This window comes from Polistes fuscatus, unplaced genomic scaffold (assembly GCF_010416935.1).
Source record: "Polistes fuscatus isolate 324 unplaced genomic scaffold, CU_Pfus_HIC Scaffold5, whole genome shotgun sequence".
Classification (NCBI taxonomy): Eukaryota; Metazoa; Arthropoda; class Insecta; order Hymenoptera; family Vespidae; genus Polistes; species Polistes fuscatus.
In genome coordinates this window covers 6329674-6349589 of record NW_025113129.1, presented here as the reverse complement: position 1 = coordinate 6349589, position 19916 = coordinate 6329674, and the positions used below count along the sequence as shown (strand labels likewise).

General features: G+C 38.1%; 1 protein-coding gene and 1 long non-coding RNA gene across 2 annotated transcripts in view; one reads left to right on the top strand and one right to left on the bottom strand.

Annotated features, from left to right (window-relative positions):
- The window catches only part of LOC122522476 (Krueppel-like factor 3), a 220961-nt gene that overhangs the window by 26020 nt on the left and 175025 nt on the right, over positions 1-19916 (bottom strand). The window lies entirely within an intron of this gene.
- Positions 280-19320, top strand: LOC122522545. Its single transcript, XR_006305087.1, has 2 exons — positions 280-432; positions 19234-19320. It is a non-coding gene; the product is annotated as an uncharacterized LOC122522545 (long non-coding RNA).

Genomic DNA, 19916 nt, shown 5'->3' with positions numbered 1-19916 from the left:
ATACAACTTAAATTAGTTCCTCGTAAAGGATCTGATATGTAAAGTAAATTTTTAAATTACGTTTGATGATCTTTCTTGGTGTTTATCGTATACTTGTATTTCCTGGAACGGGTCTCTAACTTGTCATATTTTTTTGTTTTGTTTCAGATTGAAAAAGACTTTATACGTAGACGGAAATGTTTGGAAAGAGAAGAGAGAAGGTATTCCTCTTGACGGAATCAACTTGGAACGGTGTACGTACTCAACGTCATTCGAGAAGTAGTAGGATGCATCGCGCAAGCTTGGAGAGTCTCACGTTGACCGGCTTGGCTTCGGTTCGGGGTGAGGAACGGAGAGAAGAGAAGCTTGTGTGTATCCGGAGCCGCGACATGGAAATAGTCGCGATAAATCGCTCGCTACGAACTATTCCATTATAAAGCAGCATGCCTCGAGGTAACATGGCCGCGTAAGACGTGGCTTTGTGCACGGCGCACCTACCTGCATGTGCATTGGCTTCTGCCCGTGCCGACAGCCGGTACACAACCGCCTTTAAACCTTCTATTTCTTTCTCTCCTCTTCTTTTTTTCTCTTCAGAGAGATTTTTCTTTTCTTCTTAGGAAGAGGAGGATTTCCCTGAAAGCTTTCTACGTTACTTCTGTGAACGAATCGTCCCTTTTATTGTCTTTATCGAGATCGATCGGACAAGACAGGACAGGACAGGACAGGGCAGTAGAGCCATCGACTATGGTCTTTTAGAAAGTATAGTCCTTAACCAAGTATAAGAAAGATCATAACTCTTCTCGTATTTTCTTGATTTCTTTCTTTATTTATTTCCAAGGAACAGGATTTTCTTCGTACGAAAGATTTTTCTTCTCCTTACTCGCATATCGTAAAGTCTTGGTAGACGCAACCAGACGCAAGCTTAAAGGTACTCTGAACGCAGAAGAAACGGCAAGGAGGTACGGCTGTTATTACTCGCGCAGATTGATGGAATCAAGTAACCGGTCATTTCGCGGGGGAATCAGTGAGAATTAATACCAGGCTATTAATTTCTCTCGGCTTACAGTCGATTCCCGCCGGTTTCAGTCCGTGCAACGTGCAACGTGCGCTTCGAGAGGAAGAACATCGCTGTGTACGAGTAAACAGCTTCGAGGATCCTCTTTTGTATGAACTATCTCTCTCTCTCTCTCTCTCTTCATACGTGATTTAGACAAGGTTTTTACGAGTACGGGTCTACGAAGAGTCTTGAACCCTAACGCGAACCGTTGCCTCGACGCTGCGTGTCTGATGAACGTCGGAGCCTTACAGTGTGAATTTATGCCAGGGTATTAATTATGCGATCGAGTTCTGCGTTTTGCCTACTAGATCTTCGATCCGTACGTGGATTCTTCGTATCGATTCTATCGTTGATTAAAGCGAGGGAGATGATGAAGGAGTTACGGATTAGGAACGCTCTATAGATACACGATCATCTTCCGTAATAAGAAGAAGAAGAAGAAGAATCTTAAATTTGCTTGGTAAATTTGTGGAAAAGTTAGTTAGTTAATTTGGTAAGATAAGAAAAAATCTAGAGTATTCAAAGTTTTTTTGCGTTTCATCGTCCGTGCTGTATCGTGTAGTTAAAGCGGTGATTACGAAAGCAAAGGTCATTACGATCTCGTACCACCGTGAAATACTCCATCGTCGAGGTTAAGCTTTATTTACTCTCGGCAAGTCCGTGAGCCGTGTTGGACAAAGTTGCCGGTACAGGATTCTCATAAACATAGGCTTTCAGCGATGAGAAAAGAAAAATCAGTGAGAGCTCCACGCGAACGCAAGCTGCGGAACGAGTAGAGTAGACACGAGGTAGACGCCAGGCAGACACCACCACCAACGTGAGGATCCGTCTCTCATAACAGACCCGTCAGCGTCTTCGAGATCTACCAAGAACGATCTTCTCTTCTTCTACTAATCGTATTTTCTATCCTCCTCGTAAGACGGTAGGCACTTCAAAGAAATCACCATACCACCTTCTTCCTTCCTCTATATCTTCCTATCCATCTATTTATCTATCTATCTGTATCTTTCTATATTTAACTCTTTTTTTTTATTTCTTCCTTTTTCTCTCGCGGAATAATATATAGGTGTATAAGAGTCACTTTTCCCAACGGAGCACTTCGATTTTCAGTGTAAATGCAAAATCATGCGTAATTTATGCTGGCAAGCGACACGCCTTGCCACGAGAATCCCCGCGGCGAACTTACAACGGCTTCATAAAGAGCCTGCCGTGTTGTTGGGCTGCTGCGAGTATCGCTCTAACACTTTGCACCAACCTTTATATTAATCCTACTTTATTTATTTGATTTCTTTAGTTACTTCCGATAAGCGATCAACATTTGACTAGCATAAAAGTAGATAATAGATCTTTTGCCTAATTTCATTCGATCTCGTATTAGTTAGGACGTTAAATAAATTTATATAAGTGAAAATTAAAGGGAAATCGATCAAATTTATTTGGAACATTTTTCTTTCACGGATACAAATCAAACGACCATAATCGTAATACAGTTTCAATGGATAACGATCGTGTATTTAAATAGGATATATGGTAGAAAATATCTACACATATACGGTCTGTCTCTCTTTCTCTTTCGATGACGATAGCGATGGCGATAGCGATGGCGGCCTTTCGGACGGGGGAGCACCAAATTGAGTGCCGCTTGATCGAGAGCCTTTCCATCGATCTTGACGTCTAACAGCATCGACTGAAATACTACTCGAGTATCGTGCTCGCGTTCCAATGGAGAACCGTGTCTACCTAAATGGGAAGCTAATTGCGTTGGAAGTGGACAGGTGGAAGGATCATTCGTCCAGTCTAGGCTCGCTAATGAGTCGCCAAAATGGACTACTCTCAACGTTACTGCTCTGTGATATACAAAGTGTAGCCCTCTTGTCTTTCGACGGCGAACCACTTATTAGAAAAGCCAAAGGCGATTGACGATGACGACAACGACCATAACTACAACTACGACGAATCGACTGTTATCGAAGAAATCGTAAATATAAATCGACGCCTTTTAAATCGATTCTTATTTCATGTTCGCGCCAAGACAAAACTAGACGAGTGTTCGCTGGCAAGAAGAATTTTCTTCCCTTTTTCCCACGGCTTAGAAGATTGGTATATGCGTAACATTAAAACTATCTACTTACTTGTCGCAATTAGGTAGATTGGAATTCGAATTTTTACGTTAAATCCTCGAGGCGCAACCTTGCTAAACGCGCATGAGTTTATTTGAAAGCAGCTATAAATCAGAGTATGGCTCGACTTAGCCACCAAACGAAAAAAATTTCTTTTTTTTGCCTATTGCACAGTAGTAGCAGTCGCGACAAGTCTACGGACTACTGCTTATAAATATATACTCGAAGAATTGAATTATAATGTCTTCAGGTTGCGTAAAAGCCAGCTCGTAATTCACGCTTCGACGGTAAAAAGGGCTAAGAAATAGATACCAATTGCTCCTACGATTCGATGTTGTTCCAAGTCGAGTTTCATTTCCTCTTCGACGTTTCAACGTTCAAACGAGTTTTGTCATTTCGCTATCTTGCTACCTCTCTTTTTTTTTCATCTCTTACCTTAAATACTTAATAAATCGTGCGATTTGTACAGTCCTCGCTTTGCTAATCGAAAATCTTTTGAATATTTATGTTCTTATATCGTTATGCGTGGAAATATTTTCAATTGGAACTTTAAAAGATATTAAGAAACTGGTGTTAATTTAAAACAAAACAAACAAATAATATTAGTAATCTTTAATAGTACGATGACAGGATATAAATTGACAAAATTAAATAGCGAATATTATGCATACATTTAAAGAATTAATACAAAAGTTCAAGTCCAAATTGTAGAATCTCCTACCACGAAAAATAATTTTACGTAAGTTTCTTCATTGTTTAACATAAAAGGAATAGACTCACCGATCGAATCTGGTATCCTCGAGAGAAATATAAGAAAACTGGAAGAAGGCACACTTACCTATAACAGATAAATTGAAAAATATCATTCGAGCGGGTTCTCGAATTAGACTATAAAAAGACTTAGGTTAACTAATTCTTTAGTATGATCTAAGCGGCGAGTTTTCAATCGAGGATACTCGGCTTACGGAAAGGAGAAGGATTAAGGATAACGATCGCCACTTGGAGGAGTTAACAACTATATAGAATACCTTTTCGATTATATCGTTGGAAGGTTAATACAAAGGACTCGCAGATTATCTCCGTTTGGGATGCGCAGAAAGTAGCCAGGCCGTATTTGGTACTACCTAAAATTACGATCGCTTGCTTGCTTGAGAGTCTAAGAGAGTTAGCTTTATTCTATGGTTACTATCGTACTTGTGTACATTTTAGGATCTACCTAATGGGTTCTATATATAATGTGTTTACGCGAATCGCGTTATACGTTTAAGCTGGGAAATTATTTCCCTCGTGTTTTCTCATAAATATAGTAAAAGAGAGAAGAGAATAAAGAGAGAGAGAGGGAGAGAGGGAGGAAGAGAGAGAGAGGGAGTGGGAGTGAGAGAGTGTATTATACACGTAGAAGATCATCGAGTTCTCGTAGCACCTGCGCCCGATCGTCCGTTAACCGAGCAGGAAAATTATCGTCCGATTCGCCTTGGATATTAGTTAGAAGTTTATATCTATATCGACGATTATAATCGGATCTGAATCACGTTTCTAGCCTCGTTAGCATCGCGCGTATCGTTCTAAAGCAAAGCCGAGGTGTTCCCTTACCGCCTTGCCCGTCCAGATAGAGAATCTTCTTGTTCGAGTCGCTTGTTCTCCACCGATTACATCGCTATGTATATTTATCGTTGCTACGCGTTCACGACGTGCCGCGATCTTCTTCTTCTTCTTCTTCTTCTTACTTCTTTTCTTATTTTTTTTTCTTTCTTCTTTCCACTCTCTGTCTCTCTCTATCTCTGTCTTATGCATTCGTGCACATGGATACGCTGATTATGGTGTCTCAGAGACGGAACGTGCGAGCGGTTATTCAAAGACTCGCAAAACGAACAAATGAAATCGCTTTGGGTGGTTAATTTTGTGATTATATACTTCAGTGATATGGTGTTAGCTTTAACCTTAAAGATTTTTACCAAATTGCCAGAGAGAATAGATTTCACTCTTACTCGAAAGTGTCTAGTTTGTATTGAAACGATATACGATCTTTGATCGATCGTTTGATCGATCCACCGAAGAAATTCTTTTCTGCTAAACTATTATAACCGGCTATCGAATAATGATGAGAAGGATGAGAATTTCCACGAGCTAGAAAGAATGATCGTTCCCTAGAGAGTCGTCCATCGAAGAAACCTCCTCCTCCGCCGTCCCCTCCACCTCCGATTCCCTTCTCTGTTTCTTCTTCTACCTCTCTCGACCTTACCTTTAAGCCAAAGGCCGACTAGTACGTTCGCGTTGGCATAATTGCGCTTTACGATACGGTTCGGGCAACATAATCGTTCGATTAATTAAGGTCAGCTACGTTCGACATCCGGATAATCGATGACCGATCATTACCGTCTATATTAGAAGAATTTAAAGCCTTCGATTACTAACTCTAGAAACGAGATTATTAATTACGACGTCTTTCATCTCTCTTTACCTCTCCTTCTCTCTCTCTCTCTCTCTCTTTCCTTCTCTTTCTTTCTCTTCCTTTCGTTCGTGTTTTATAAGTAAACGAGGAAACTGGTTCATTACTTTTGCATACGTAATGAGAAATAAGAGTATCGTCTTTTCATTTATTTATATTCGATCATTAATTATAATAATGAATATTCGTACGAGTTCCCTCTGACCATTTTACCTCCTTATTATATGCCGAAAGATTTCTCTTCATTATTACCTTTTATATGACGCCGAGCTATCTGTTGCACGACACGTTGTAAATTCAAGACAGGCATGCAACAGTGTAGAATGCCCATACGAACGGATATATATATATACATACGTAGAGATATACTATTCCCTAGTGATTTATGTCGATTTCGAGGGAGGAAAGAGGGATGAGAAAAAGGAAAAATAGGTGGAGGAGGAGGAGGAGGTCTACGAGACACGTTCACATCTTTTTCACGCTACAATGATTTACGCTCAGTTCGAGTAAAATGACAATAACTTTTAAAAACGCCACTTATATGCATCTTTTTTATTCTTGTTTCTTTTCTTCTCTATTAAAATTTGTATTTTAAGGTAAGTGGTAAACAATTTCATAGTTCCTTTCATGGATACAACATAGATTCTTTAGAAGCATTAAACGAGGAAGCTATCGACTCGATATCAAGGATAAAATAGTGTGCAAGACGATTTAAGTTTCGCAGCTCATGGCCGATTACTTGACAGATTTGCGAGAGATGAATCAACGTTTTAATAAATGATCCTGTTCACTATTATGACGATGGATCGCGAAGTGGATAACCTCGTTCTTCCGGAAAAGGGAAAGTCGGCCTAGGTCGGACCAAGGAGAAAGAAACAGACTTTGTCAATTCTTATATTCGTCAGCTGGTATAGAAAAGAAGATGTAAGAAAATTTTGGCTTCTGTTCGACACTTTTATTCATCCTTTATCGTCTACTGGTTATTATTAATGATTAATAGAATTAGATAGAGTAGTTGGTATATAATAGTCTATAAAATTAACTTGGATATTTTAACAAGTGAAAAAAAAGAATACATCAAAAAATATCAGAGAAAAAGAGGAGAATTCATGATTCTTTGGTATCAATATGTTACTAGTGTTCGAAGTCGTCTCTTCATTAATTACAACATATTTTAATGGTCGATCTGTTAGCTGCAAGCGTGTAACGTGCGACACGAGAAAAGTCTCCGATTAGGAAGAACCGCATCTGCCGACATCCATCATCGGCTGTCATTTCGACGTTGTATTCCTCGTCAGGAAAATTACAAGACTCGCTAGACCGTTCGTTCGTTCGTTCGTGTACACGTCCGTTCTGTCTCTCTCTCTCTCTCTCTCTCTTTCTCTCCCCACTCTCTGAAGAGTAAGGATTTTTTTTTTAGACTACTCCTCCATCTGGCTCTCCTGCGTCAAGTACTAAGTCACTGCAAAAGCAATTAACTTAATTACCGTTCGATAAGGCTACGTACCAAAGGTTCCATGAAGTTTCGCGTTAAATTATGTACAAGATCGTGTAACTGTACACGCATGAAATATCATGCAAATGATCGGTGAAAATTTCTGATATAACTCATTCTTCTCTCTTACTGATTTATTTCAATTTACCGTTCAACCCAATTGTCGATCCTTTGATCATAATAATGTCTTCATTTTTTTGGAAATATCATCTACATAAAATTGATATAAAAAAGAAAAATATGTAGGGAGGAAGATTTTGATAAAGTCAGATCACTAAATCGTTCCTCTTCTCCGTCCTCGTCTCTCTTACGTTATTCAATTGCAGACGCATGTAAATTGGTCTTAATTTCCTGTCTAAGGATTAACGTAGCGTAACACAATACTTAACGTTACCTCAAACTCTTTATTTTTTCTTTCTGCGGGATGAACTGCCGGATATGGAAGGAAAGAAGAGTATCGTTCTCCTGACTAACAAATGGTCAACCGTGAATATTACAACGTCTGCTTATTTACATATGCAGATCTCTCAGAGTCGAATTCCCCTTTACCTCTCTTTTTATTTTTTCTCCTTTTACAAACTTCACTCACCTTACTCGCCATGCCTTTGAGAAATACTCTCATTATTTTTTCTTGCATTAAGGAAACAGAAGAAAAAACGAATAAATCTTCCGTGACTCTCAAATATCTTAGTATTAGACGATCTTAATTGCAATAATTATTTATTGATACGAAGAATAAAATTTAGTATCACATTAAACGATCCAATGAAAATAAGATTAGTTATCCAATTTCATAGGATGATTTAAACTTCTCTTGATTTAGATACTAATAAATGTATTACAATATTTAGGAACTAGTCTTACGATTAGATAATAAAATTGCTTATAAACGATCGTTGTAACGAAAGATTGAAGGAATCTAATAAAAAAGGTCCTATACCTTTTATTGGATCGATCATTCGTACCGTTTTAATATCCAAGTTTACTATAAAATTCGATGGGAAGAAGAAAGCGTGTTGATTATCTCGAAAATGAAATCTTCGAGGTAGTGGCTCGTGAAATTGATGTTTCATAAAAAAACATTATATATAATAGAAGGCATGTTTCGTAAATCGAAAGTGACATAAATATCGCGACACGTTCATCGGCCATCATCGAAATCATCATCGTCGAGTAATTTTGACCGTTAAATATTATCAAGATCGATATTTGAAGGCGAGAGAAAATGAATCAGTAAAAGAGAAAGAGAAAGAGAGAGAGAGGAATGGGCGCGTAGGGGTGGGGATGGGGGAGGAAGAAGAAAAGAGAAATATCGTAAATAAGGCGTCGTTTCTGCGAAACGGCAGAATTATATTTACGAGCATTGGTTCGCATCTAATTATAACGTTGGGAGAGAGAAAGAGAGAGAGGGCAGCAACGGCAGCAGCAGGTAAAGCTCAGAGTGGTGGTGTGTCTCTTAACGCGGGATGTTGCGAAGGAGAAACGTTGACGGGGGCGTTGACACCCACACTATAAGAGTGGACACAATGAAATACACGCGAGAAGATCATCGGCTTCCACGCCCAAAGAAATATCTTCCTTTCTTTCTCTTTCTTCTTCTTTTTCTTTTTTCTTATTTACCAAGCCTTTTCTAAAGATCGTAACTTCGAATAGATCGAGATCCACAAGTTTCTTAGTTATTTATATACGAGCATTTTAGAAATATTTTCCAATAGTAGGTGCGCCATTCAGAAAGAAAGAAAAAGGAGAAAGAAAAGATACAAATTTATTAACATTTCGTTACAAATTCGAATATAAGTGTCATTCTCTTATATGGAAACTGCTAACCACGTATGCACTTATATAAATACATACGTAAGTCGATACTTAATCGTTAGAAGCTCGTTTGTAGATACGTTGGGTGTCGTGATCGAGATAACAAGCCTTCCGTATTCAATTATGAACAATGTCGTACCTTCTGACAGGTTCGAATCGAACCTATTGTTAATGCTACCTTAATAATACCAAGTTTGACTTAACAAGCGCATCTAATTCCTCGATAGGTAGAAAGAGATAAATATATATATATATCTAACAATTACGATTGTCCGTGCATTAAGAAACCGATTTAGAACAATTTACCTTTAGAGGCGTCCAAGCTTAATTGCGACTCCATTTCTGTTATACAATCGTTCTCCATACAATGGGTAACCATTGCCATCACCACCATAAAGACGAGAAGACACGTACGTGTGAGTGGTGTACGATAGAAATGGAACAATCAAGAGTATTCTCCGTAAAACCAAAGAGTATATACCGATCCTTAATTGACAATGAATTTTTTATCGGTAAGAAAAAACTTCCATTCGATTTCATTCGCCAAGAAGATGAATCTCAGTGATTGCGATAAAGTTTACAATCGCATTCGTATTAATGTATAGAAACATGTCCAAAGTTAAGATTAATATTGGCTCCTTTTTTGTACGGTAAATAATAAAAAATATATTTCATTGTAATAAATCGTACGTGTTATACTTTGGTCGAAAATTTGAAAGAGAGAGAGAGAGAGAGAGAAAGATATGGTTTATGTCAAGGCTTTCTATAAAAGCGAAGGACGAAAAGAGGTTTCCGTGGGCGTCACGAGACTTTCGAGAGACTCAATAATTTAAGGCTTAACACCGAATTAATGGGCTGATATTCGTTCTTTCGACTTAAAAAAAAGTATTATATATAGATGTATACATATAGAAGAAATGAAATATTACGATCGCCGAAAGAGGAAACGCGTTGGAAGTTGGCAACGAAACGTTATCGTTCCTCTGCGTGTGTAGAAAAGATCGTAAAGAAAAAGAAGTTGATTTTGCGAGATAGTTTGAAGGGAAGAGTTAGCGGTGTGCGAGAAGAAGAGGAGCTTGCAAGAAATGATCGTTTGCGATACGCCGCGGATGTGCCGCTTGGTAGAGACGCGGAAGAACTCAGCATCGAAAGAGAGAATTATTTATCGATCGCGGCACGGATCAAACGTTACAGCGTTAAATATAAATTCAACGAAATGGCAGCTTTTTGTCGGTCGTAAAGGAGCAGTGCGCACACATACACACACACACAACCACACACCAACGGCCAACGATATCACGTTTGGTACGGCATATTAATCGCTCTTGTATGTACCTTAGTACTAGTTGTTTAGAAAATCTTTTTACATTTTCTCTTCTCTTCTCCTCACTTCTCTTTTGCCTTTCTTCCGTACCATAATACTTAAGTAAAGCACTAATGTTAGGAGATAACAGGTATGTTAGCTACGCTGTACTCCAAGTAAAGGATTACGTAAGCTTTACCTAGGAGCAGAAGAAGAAGAATAAGAAGAAGAGAAGGAGGAGAAAAAAATCAAGTAAATCATATTTTGCTTGTTGTTAATCTTTTATTTAAAATAAATCGAAAGCTCGAATTTTCTTCTTAAAAACGTATACGTGTTAGCGTCGATGTGTTTATAAGTTCAATAACAATATTATTTATAGAATAAAACGACAACATTGGAATGTAGATAACGGTTGAGGAATAAGAATTATGTGTATGCATATATAAACAAAACATTCAACGACCGAGAGACTATTTTTTGGATCGGCTTATCCTCTACTCATCCTTTCTTTCTTAATCATTATTATTCATAACTTCTGACCAGACGTGTTCCTGATTTATGTTAAGGTATGAAATTGAAATTATATCCGTAGATTAAAAACAGATCAAATTGCAATCTCTTACTCTAATTACTTATCTCTCTCTGGAATTCGTATATAACCACGTTATTTTTTAAAACTATTAATTTTAGTGTACAATAAAATTCTTTTCGTATGTTTTTTCAAAATCAATTACATCGGATAAAACCTAAGGTTTCTATGATTTAACTGAATTATACAATTTAACGGTGACCTATATATTTCTAAAAATCATATAGAAATATTTCTCTTTTTCAACTCGTAAAGTTGTCAATATATAGAAGATTGGAAAAAGAATGACGTTTAGAGAGAGGATAAATGCGGGAAAGCATTCTTGAATCGAGACTCGTATGGAATATAGGAAAGAAGAGACGTTGATGAACGGCCGATCGCAATTTGCCTCGGCAAGTGAAAAGCCATGAAATATAATTACGAAATCTGTGCGATTATGCTGTTTGCGTCTTTATATATATGTACATATTTCAACAGAGCCGGATACTTCTTAATTAATTCAGAGAACAAACAACGAATATAGATATAAGGAGGAATGAAATTCAACATTTCGTGGAGAAGAAAAATAAGAGGAAACTCGATGGAAAGTTAACGCGAAAGTTTCCCCTAACTTGGCTGGAATTAAATGGTTAAATCTAGACTCATCTACATTTAACGTTCAAAAAAACGTTTTTAAAAAATAATCCGAAAAAAAATAAAAAATAATAAAATAGATAATCGAAGGTTCGCGAAGATAAACTGAAAATAAAATAATGTAACGCGGTAATAATCGGTAAATATGGAGTTTAGTGGTGCGTGTGCCGTTTACCTTGGTCGTTGCGTGCTCGAGAAACACGAGATTACGTTTGCCGGTCGCGTTCTTCCTTCGTTTTCTCTCTCCCTTTAAAGAGAGTAATTATTTTGAGAGGCACGGGTGTAATATTTCGAAAGAAAGAAAAAAAAAAGAGAGAAATAAGAAGATGTGAAATATATACTCTTCGCGTATTTGTATCAGCGCGTCCTCCTTCTTAAATCATAGCGCAAGGTAATGGGTATACGTGCTCCGTAAAGGCAGATTTATAATTTTAAATAAGACTTCGACGACGCATAAATTGTGGGTCGTATTAAACGACGTTTTAAATTGTCCGTGTATATATTGTGAATAATATATAGGTATGTAATACGAAATCACTTCCGGAAGAATTCGAGGGATGGACAAGATTAATGTATCGCGTTTAAGCTTAATCGTTGGATACAATTGAGAAAACAAAGTTCGATCATTTGAGAGAAAACGTTTAATTAATGTCTTTGCTTGTTCGTAATTAAAAATTTTGTTTCTTCCAAATTACATACTGTCACGTGGAGATAAAAATATATATATACGGAGAGATTTATTTTTGTATAATCATAAGAAAATTTCTTATGTACCACAGCAAACGCGTGATTTCGCATTATTCTTAACTATGGTATGCTAAAGGACTCGTCGATTTTTATATTCTTCTTTCTCTTGTAACTTTCGCAAAAAGATTAAAAGAACGTCGAATTCCATGAAGCTTTCTACCGCGTTACACCCGCAAGAATTCGAAACTCGTGGTCGATAAGTTGAAGCAGTTGTAAATTAGCCACGCGCGAGTGTCCAACTTAAATCCTGTTACACGTTATCATGAGGGCCGATCGTTTATCGCGTGGCAATTATTAGGCAAGGAATTCGGTGCATCCGTAAAATGCATTGAGTTACTTCGTAAATCGTATAAAGAGAGGATTAACACACAAACCATACACGGTATTGTGTTCATATCTTTAACTAATTTATATCTCAATGTCTTATTTCTTCTCTTGTTAATTTTTTTTATTAGTCACGTTATCGGAATTATTCGCGAATAAGATACATCGAGTAATTAACCTCATAAAGTCGTTAAACGTAGCATCTTTTCATTGTTTGACCAAAATAAGGAAGGAAAAAAGGAGAAAGAAAAAAAATGTAGAAATAAAATGGTTACACGATACGATCGAACATCGAGTATCAAGGATCGATGTGGGTTATCGATTCGGTTGTTTCTTACGCTACTCAAGCTCGTCATTCTTGTCACCGACTCGAAACGCCGAACACGTTTAAAGTTTCTTTTCGCGTTATCATGCACGGTTAAATCGACTTTCCACTTGGGATGTAACAGTGGTACATCCGACGATCGATGGCACACCGGATTCAACGAATCGGTACAGATACGATCTCAAAGTCGGTACGCGCTTCGGAAGATCTAACATAAGGGATATCAGAATTGCTCGGTTTATATCGGTATAGTCATTGAAATCATCGTAATTTGCGGTCAGGTGGATATCCAGCAAAAAGCTTCGAGTTCAAACTGCCTTTTATGTCTGATATTTTTATTTCTTTTCTTTTCTTTTCTTTTCCTTTTTCTTTTCAGTATTATATAAATAAAAAGATAAAAGAAAAAGTGGAATGTAAAAAAGAAATTATTCAGACATCATTAATATTTATTTAATGATACATTTGTAATCGAAGAAATAGGATAACTCGATTTTATCGACACAACAGAAGGAAAATCCGTATCGATAACCGAGCATTTGATAAATGATTATCTTTAGCGATGTACATAAAAGCGATTTAATGATTCGATCGTCGTATATAGTCAAGATTATAGGCTTGCTAAGGCGATTACTAATTTTCTATGATGTGCCTCGCACATCGTTAATTAATAATGTACAATCATTACGTGGGACGTGAACCTTTCGAGATTGTAAAAGACTCGAATTATCGATACAGCATACTCATTGCATAAATACGAGCATAGAGATACCGAACTTTTGAAAGATCGTTAACGTACGATAATAATAAATTTATGGAGAAATTTTCAATAATATGCAATCAAAAGGGAAAGAGAGAGGTATACGCGAAATCATCATTTTATATCGATAATAAATGATTATTTCGTTAATGTGATGGACACTGTTCTGGTCCTATCGGATTTCCATGTATTTTGGAATTCGTTCGGCGTTTGGCCATTTTCAAGTTAATTCGTAGTAACGAAAAATAATGAAATACGATCGAGTTGTTGATTACCAAAGTTACTCTTCTACGTTACGATCGTCTGGTTCGGTCCATTAAAAATTTGACAAAGTACCGGCCTCTCGATGTAATAACGCGTGAAATTTTGAACGTCCGATTGCGAGAGATATTAAAATCTCTGGCTCGCCGCACTCCAAAATACGATGCAATTATTTCGTTACTTAAATTACACTCTCTCTCTTTCTCTTTCTCTCTCTCTCTCTCTCACATTTTCTATCTCTTTGGATGTAATGATCGGTGTTTGGGAGCCTCACTTTAAAAAGCAACTACCCGGATATGCAGTCCCGACGATGATAATCGTTAAGATCAGGATCGACGATCGATACGTGCCATGATATCACAAAATTAGCATAGCATTAATGAGTGCCTTGAATTATCTTCTCTTTTTCTATATAAGGAAATTTTCGTGGATATTTTTTGTCGAAGATTTTGATCACCGATTATAAGATCAATTTTGATCGTTCTTTATGAACAATAGTTAGATGATAAAATTCAACGTTTGAATATAAGAGAAAGTAAAGGATCGTGATTGTATACTATGGATATATAATACATAGACGTTCAAATTTGAGAGCAAGGATATTGTAGATCTCACGGAGAGTTAGCGATTCGATTAAAGGTAAGAGATAGCGATAGGGAACGACTCGGGAACGGAGTTATTTTTAATAACAGAAAGACTATTCCCTTTCGCTACTTCGACTACGTACTATGCCGATCCAATTATACAATCCAAGAAATCAATTAACGTCGGACCAACCTAACGAGTCTAACCATAGAGTATATTTTCCAAGTATAGCCTGCGCGTCGATTTGAATCGCTGATTCATTGCGAAGGCGCTAATTGAGAGTAAAACTACATAAATGAATAACCGATCGTAATCGATCAATCGCTACCGCCGGCGTACCCGTACCTCTACCAATACCAATAGTCTTGTAAATCGTTGGAAAGGCTGAGCTATCTCGGTGAAAAGGTTCGATGCGTTTTCTGTTCTATTCGAGTTTGCGTCTAACTCTAAGGCATTGACAAATCGATCGGTTGATTAGAATTATCGAAATCCATGCGAGAACTACTATTGTGAGATGGAAATTTCAAAATTATCACGAGTGAAATTTTATTCGAATGAAAAATGTTGGTATCTTTCATTTTTTATACGTTTAAAAAAAACATACCGATGGTCATAATTAATTTCCATCATTTTTATCTACCTTAAAATAAAAGATTCGGTTAATAAATTTCCATCAATACTATTGAAAGTCAAATGCATTAAGAAAAAGATATGTCCTTGCGTGTAAACATTCTGATACATGTAGTATTGTATCGGATAAAATATTTGTTGTCCCTTTAACCAGTTAATTCAAATTTGAACGTTATACATCTCGAATTAGTATACTTTCTCGTAAAAAGAATAAAAGAGATTAAAAGAAGTATTTAAAAAGAAGACAAAATAAGTCATAAGAGTGATAGAAAATAAGATTCATAGATAAAACAAATATGAATTATCGAATAGATCATCATCAACATTGATCTTCTTAAATCGATTTTGAATCTCGAGATTCAGTATTGCACCTGTCAATGTAGATAGAAAATACAGCTGTAAAAGAGATAAGAGGTAGGTGGTGCGTGTAAGCTTTTATCTCGAATACTTCATCTTATATTTTTTCTTTCCCCTTCCATTGACGAAAGTTAACAGTTTCGAAAGGCAGGTCAGAATGACGACGACGACGACGACGACGACGACGACAACGACGACGAGTGGTCTAGTGCGACTGGCGAGATCCCGTTTCACGATAAAACGAAATAACAAGTCGACATCGAGAGAGTGGTAATCCGGTTAATCGATCGCTACGAGATAATCGATAATGTCGGTAATCCATTCTAGGTGGTCCAACGAGTGTACGGTGTAATCCGAGGTAAATGATGCGTGTAATGGCTGTCAACGAAGTAAACAGCTTAGATACGGCACATCTTCATTTCTTATTAATACACGGTGCCGCTCTTAATAACCGTTTAACGAAGAACGAGACTTTCTTATAGATCGACTTCGACGTGAGAAGTCAATTTAATTCACACTTCATGCCCCCCGAGTACTTATACTTTTCATTAGAAAATTGTTTTCTTCAGAAGGAAATTAATTATCATTAGATTGAAAACGTTAGAAAATGTTAGAAAAACTTGATAATTAAAAACCGGTAATAATCAATATCGACCATACGTCCTAGACATTTTTTTTTTATATTCTTAATTAACTTCGATTTCTCGGTTGATTTAGAAAGTATCGCATGATGTGTTACGAGTTAGTAAGGAAACGAAGGATGTAGCAAAAGGTTGCCAAGGTATATAGAGGATTTTCATTCCGATAACGGCACATACTAAGAAGAAGAAGAAGAAGAGGAGCGAGGAAGGGAAGAGAGTAGAGTAGGGAGGAAGTAAAAGGGCCGAAGAGTCTTTCCGTTAAGATCGATCGAGAGAAGAAGTTTGTACCTACCGTGTGTACCTCTTTCGTTTCCCACAAGCGGTTACACGTTTCTACCTTTGTACCAGATCACCCAAGAGAGAAAGAGAGAGAGAAAGAGAGAGAAAGAAAGAAAGAAAACGAGGCGGCCTCTTATGGGGTTGCAGCACGGTCAATTTGCGTCTAGCAGAAGTCACGGGGTGCCTTCGCGAGCGCCGAGCCGACGTCATAGCTGGCGCATAGAAATGTCAAGAAGGGTGAAGTGCGCGTAAAATAAGATGTAACGTCACTGATAACAAGCGCGCCTCTGCCGACTTACAGGAGGTAAGAATAGGAGGATGAGAAGGGAGGGAGGAAGAAAGTTCAAAGAGGGTTGGGGGAGGCTACGAGAAAAGGAAGAACAGATCTGATAGCGGAAGGTTGCCTTTGCCCGAGTCCTTAACTCAAGTTATAAGGCTTCCAAAGGAACCTACCATCCTCTTCCTCCTCCTCCTCCTCTTTTTCCTCCTCTTTCTCTTCATTCTCATTCTCATCCTCTGTTACGTTCTCGTCCTTCGCGAGTAGGCTCGAGCTTGTAAATTTGTGCTCGCCTCCTTGATAAAGGTACAAAAGAGCCGCCTCGGTTAGATACCATGGAATTTACATAAACGAAACGAAAGGGAAAAGAGATTAGGTATTTTCGATGACGAATGTTGTGTTATTCTCTTGTAAGAAAGAAGGAACGAAAAAAAAGAAAGGAGAGAGAGAGAGAGAGAGAGAGAGAAAAGAAAAAAAGAGAGATCAAGAACGCGACAAATTAATTTCCGAGAATTTATTTGATCACATTTCTCAATGAAATTCTTTAAAATCGAACGAAAGTAATGTCCGATTTTATGGTCAAACCCGATGAAAAAAATGTTGTTTACATCGGAGTCTGGGGGCAGGGTCGTGAGCTTATAACGGAAAGGTAGATTCTTGCAGAATGGAGGTCGAGCGACGATTAATCGACTGAGAGGAATAAAAGAAAAGGGGTAAAGAAAGAGTCCCTTGGTGGAACAACGATGAGGAAGAAAAGGTGGAAGAGGAGGAGGAGGTTGGTCAAGACGAAGTGGAAAATGGCTGTCTGCTCGCGTACAAGTGGAAGCAGCTGGCTCCTGCATACCGTAACAGTCCGTCCGGACTTTCTTCCTCCCTTCCTCCCTCTCTTCTCTTCTCATCTCTTCTCTTCTCTTCTCTTTGGTACTCTTCTCTCATCTCTCTGACCGTTGCGGAGCGCGATGCGATCGGCGATATTCGCGAGTCGTCGCACGTTTCTTCCATTACCGGCACGTCGTAAATAAGATGCGACGACGCTGAGAAATTATCGTGAGCATCTTTCAATCGGGCTTCTTTGCGCCGGTGAAAAGCGGCCTCGTGCTCGTACATCACGTTCGACGATGTTTTAAAACTTTGCCCGGTCGATGACGTTACCGATCGGTTTCTTTACTCGGTTTACAAGCAACACGTTCCAAATAACACAAAGTTTCTTTTCTTTCCGCTCGAAATCTCGAAGAGATCATCGATGAATCAAGAATGTGGTTACAATATACTCCATGGTAAATCTTTATAATATATATTTATATTTCAAAAGAATCGTAGGCTATCTTCGCGAGGATGAAGATTCTCCTCTCTCTCTTTCTCCCTTCTCTGTTCGTGAATTTCCATGCGTTAGTTTGCACAAGATTTCGATGCGAAGGTTTGTAGAAGGTCGAAGGGTTGGCAGTCTCGAGGATGAAGTCGAAGTAGGTAGGTTCCTTCAGTGCTGCAAGAAACTCCCATTATACGAGCATCGTAAGAACTTTTAATCTCTCTCTGTACGGTGTAACCGGCCGATAATGAATGCTACGCGACTGCTTACGAATGGCTAAGCATACCTCTCGTACAAATTTTTCCTTAACTCCCGTGTACTTACCAACTCTCGTGTACTTTATGATTATTGGAGGGCGTAGCTGCCTACTCCGATGTTTCTTCTTCTTCTTCTTCTTCGTGTTTTTCTTCTTATTCTCCGAAGTAAAGTTTCCTTCCCTTTTCCTTTTTTGATGAAAAAGAAATCTTCGATTCGTTCGTTGTTAATCGTAATTTATTACCTCTCAACGAGGTGTAATCCAAACCGTGTCTGCTTATAGAAGGAGAAGAAGAAGAAGAAGAAGGAGGAAGAAGACGAAGTTTAGTTGAAAGATAGGAAGAATTATCTATCTTTTCTTTCAACTCTCGATATTCGTCGATGATTTATCGTTTTACAGAGAATCATAACTACTTTCTACGATCATGGAAACGTGTCAATCTCTTGAATAATCTTTTAACTCCAATCAAATTTATGTCTTTTATGGTAGGAAGGAAAGATGGTAATTACGTTTACCTACGAAGAGTTATGCGAAATAATTAATTCGAGTTGCCGAAGGAAGGATGATCGAGAATATGGTCTTGCAGAGGAGACGTTTCAATGGGTTGCCGGGACAGTCGTAACGTCCAATCCTCCAAGAAAAAGATAAAATGAGAAAATAAGAAAGATAGAGAGGGAGAGTTACGTAGAAAAGGATGAACGGTATAAGAGAAAAGACGAAAGGGTGTTTTACGAGCAAAAGGGATTTCCTCCTTTTCTACTCTTCTTCTTCATCTCTTTCCTAGCGACTTTTAATTCCCAGTTCTGCGACCGTGGATACCATTCTCGTTAGTCGGCTTCTTCCAACTTCTCTCGCACGCATTGTTAGATTAATTAATAGGATATAATACGCGTTCTCGTCACGATCCTCTTTCCTTCCTCTTTCTAAGCCGACATTTCTTTTAAAGAAAAAGACAGATAAGAAAGAAAGAAAGAAAGAAAGAAAGATGATTCGTGACGGAAATATATCGAACACTCATTCATTATATTCATTATTTTTGTTTCAGGTATTCTGTTCGAGATGATTGGGTGAGATTGGCTGCACCATCGAGATCGGTTAACGATAAACTTGGATCATCAAAGAAGATAAGAGGTAACCTTTAAAAAGTATTTAAGTACTAACACAGGTTTTATTTTTGTAAGGACGGCATAGTCATCGTCATCGTAATCAAATTTGGTGAAAGCTTTCTTTATTTCATTAATCCTCACGTTTATCTCGATCCTCGGATTTATAGACGTAGAAATCGCGCTTTCACTCGCCGAGACAAATCGTAAACATGTACTGGTAATGCATGTAAGTAAGTACTTATTTCTTTGGAGACTCTCATCTCTTGTAGGAGATAGAAAGGAAGGAAAGGAGGAAGGAAGACTAGGATCGATCGTGCGAAGAGAGAAGAGGATTAAGCTTGAAAATGATTCTTGAAACAAATCGAGGAGGACGGCGGCAGCTAGGTGCGTAATATTTTGTCGAGAGATCGGCTACGTACCGGGTGGGCTATTACTGCCATTAAAGAAGGCGAGAAACGGTGCGAATGATAAATAGAGTGATTATAGAGGAGGAGGGACGAACGGTATAGAAGTCCGTCGGTCTGCCACTGTGTTCTACGAACGGGGGGAATTGTCCAATCATCATCAGTCTGTTTATGCCTTCGGCAATTCTCTTGCATACTCGCGAACTAACGTAGCTACC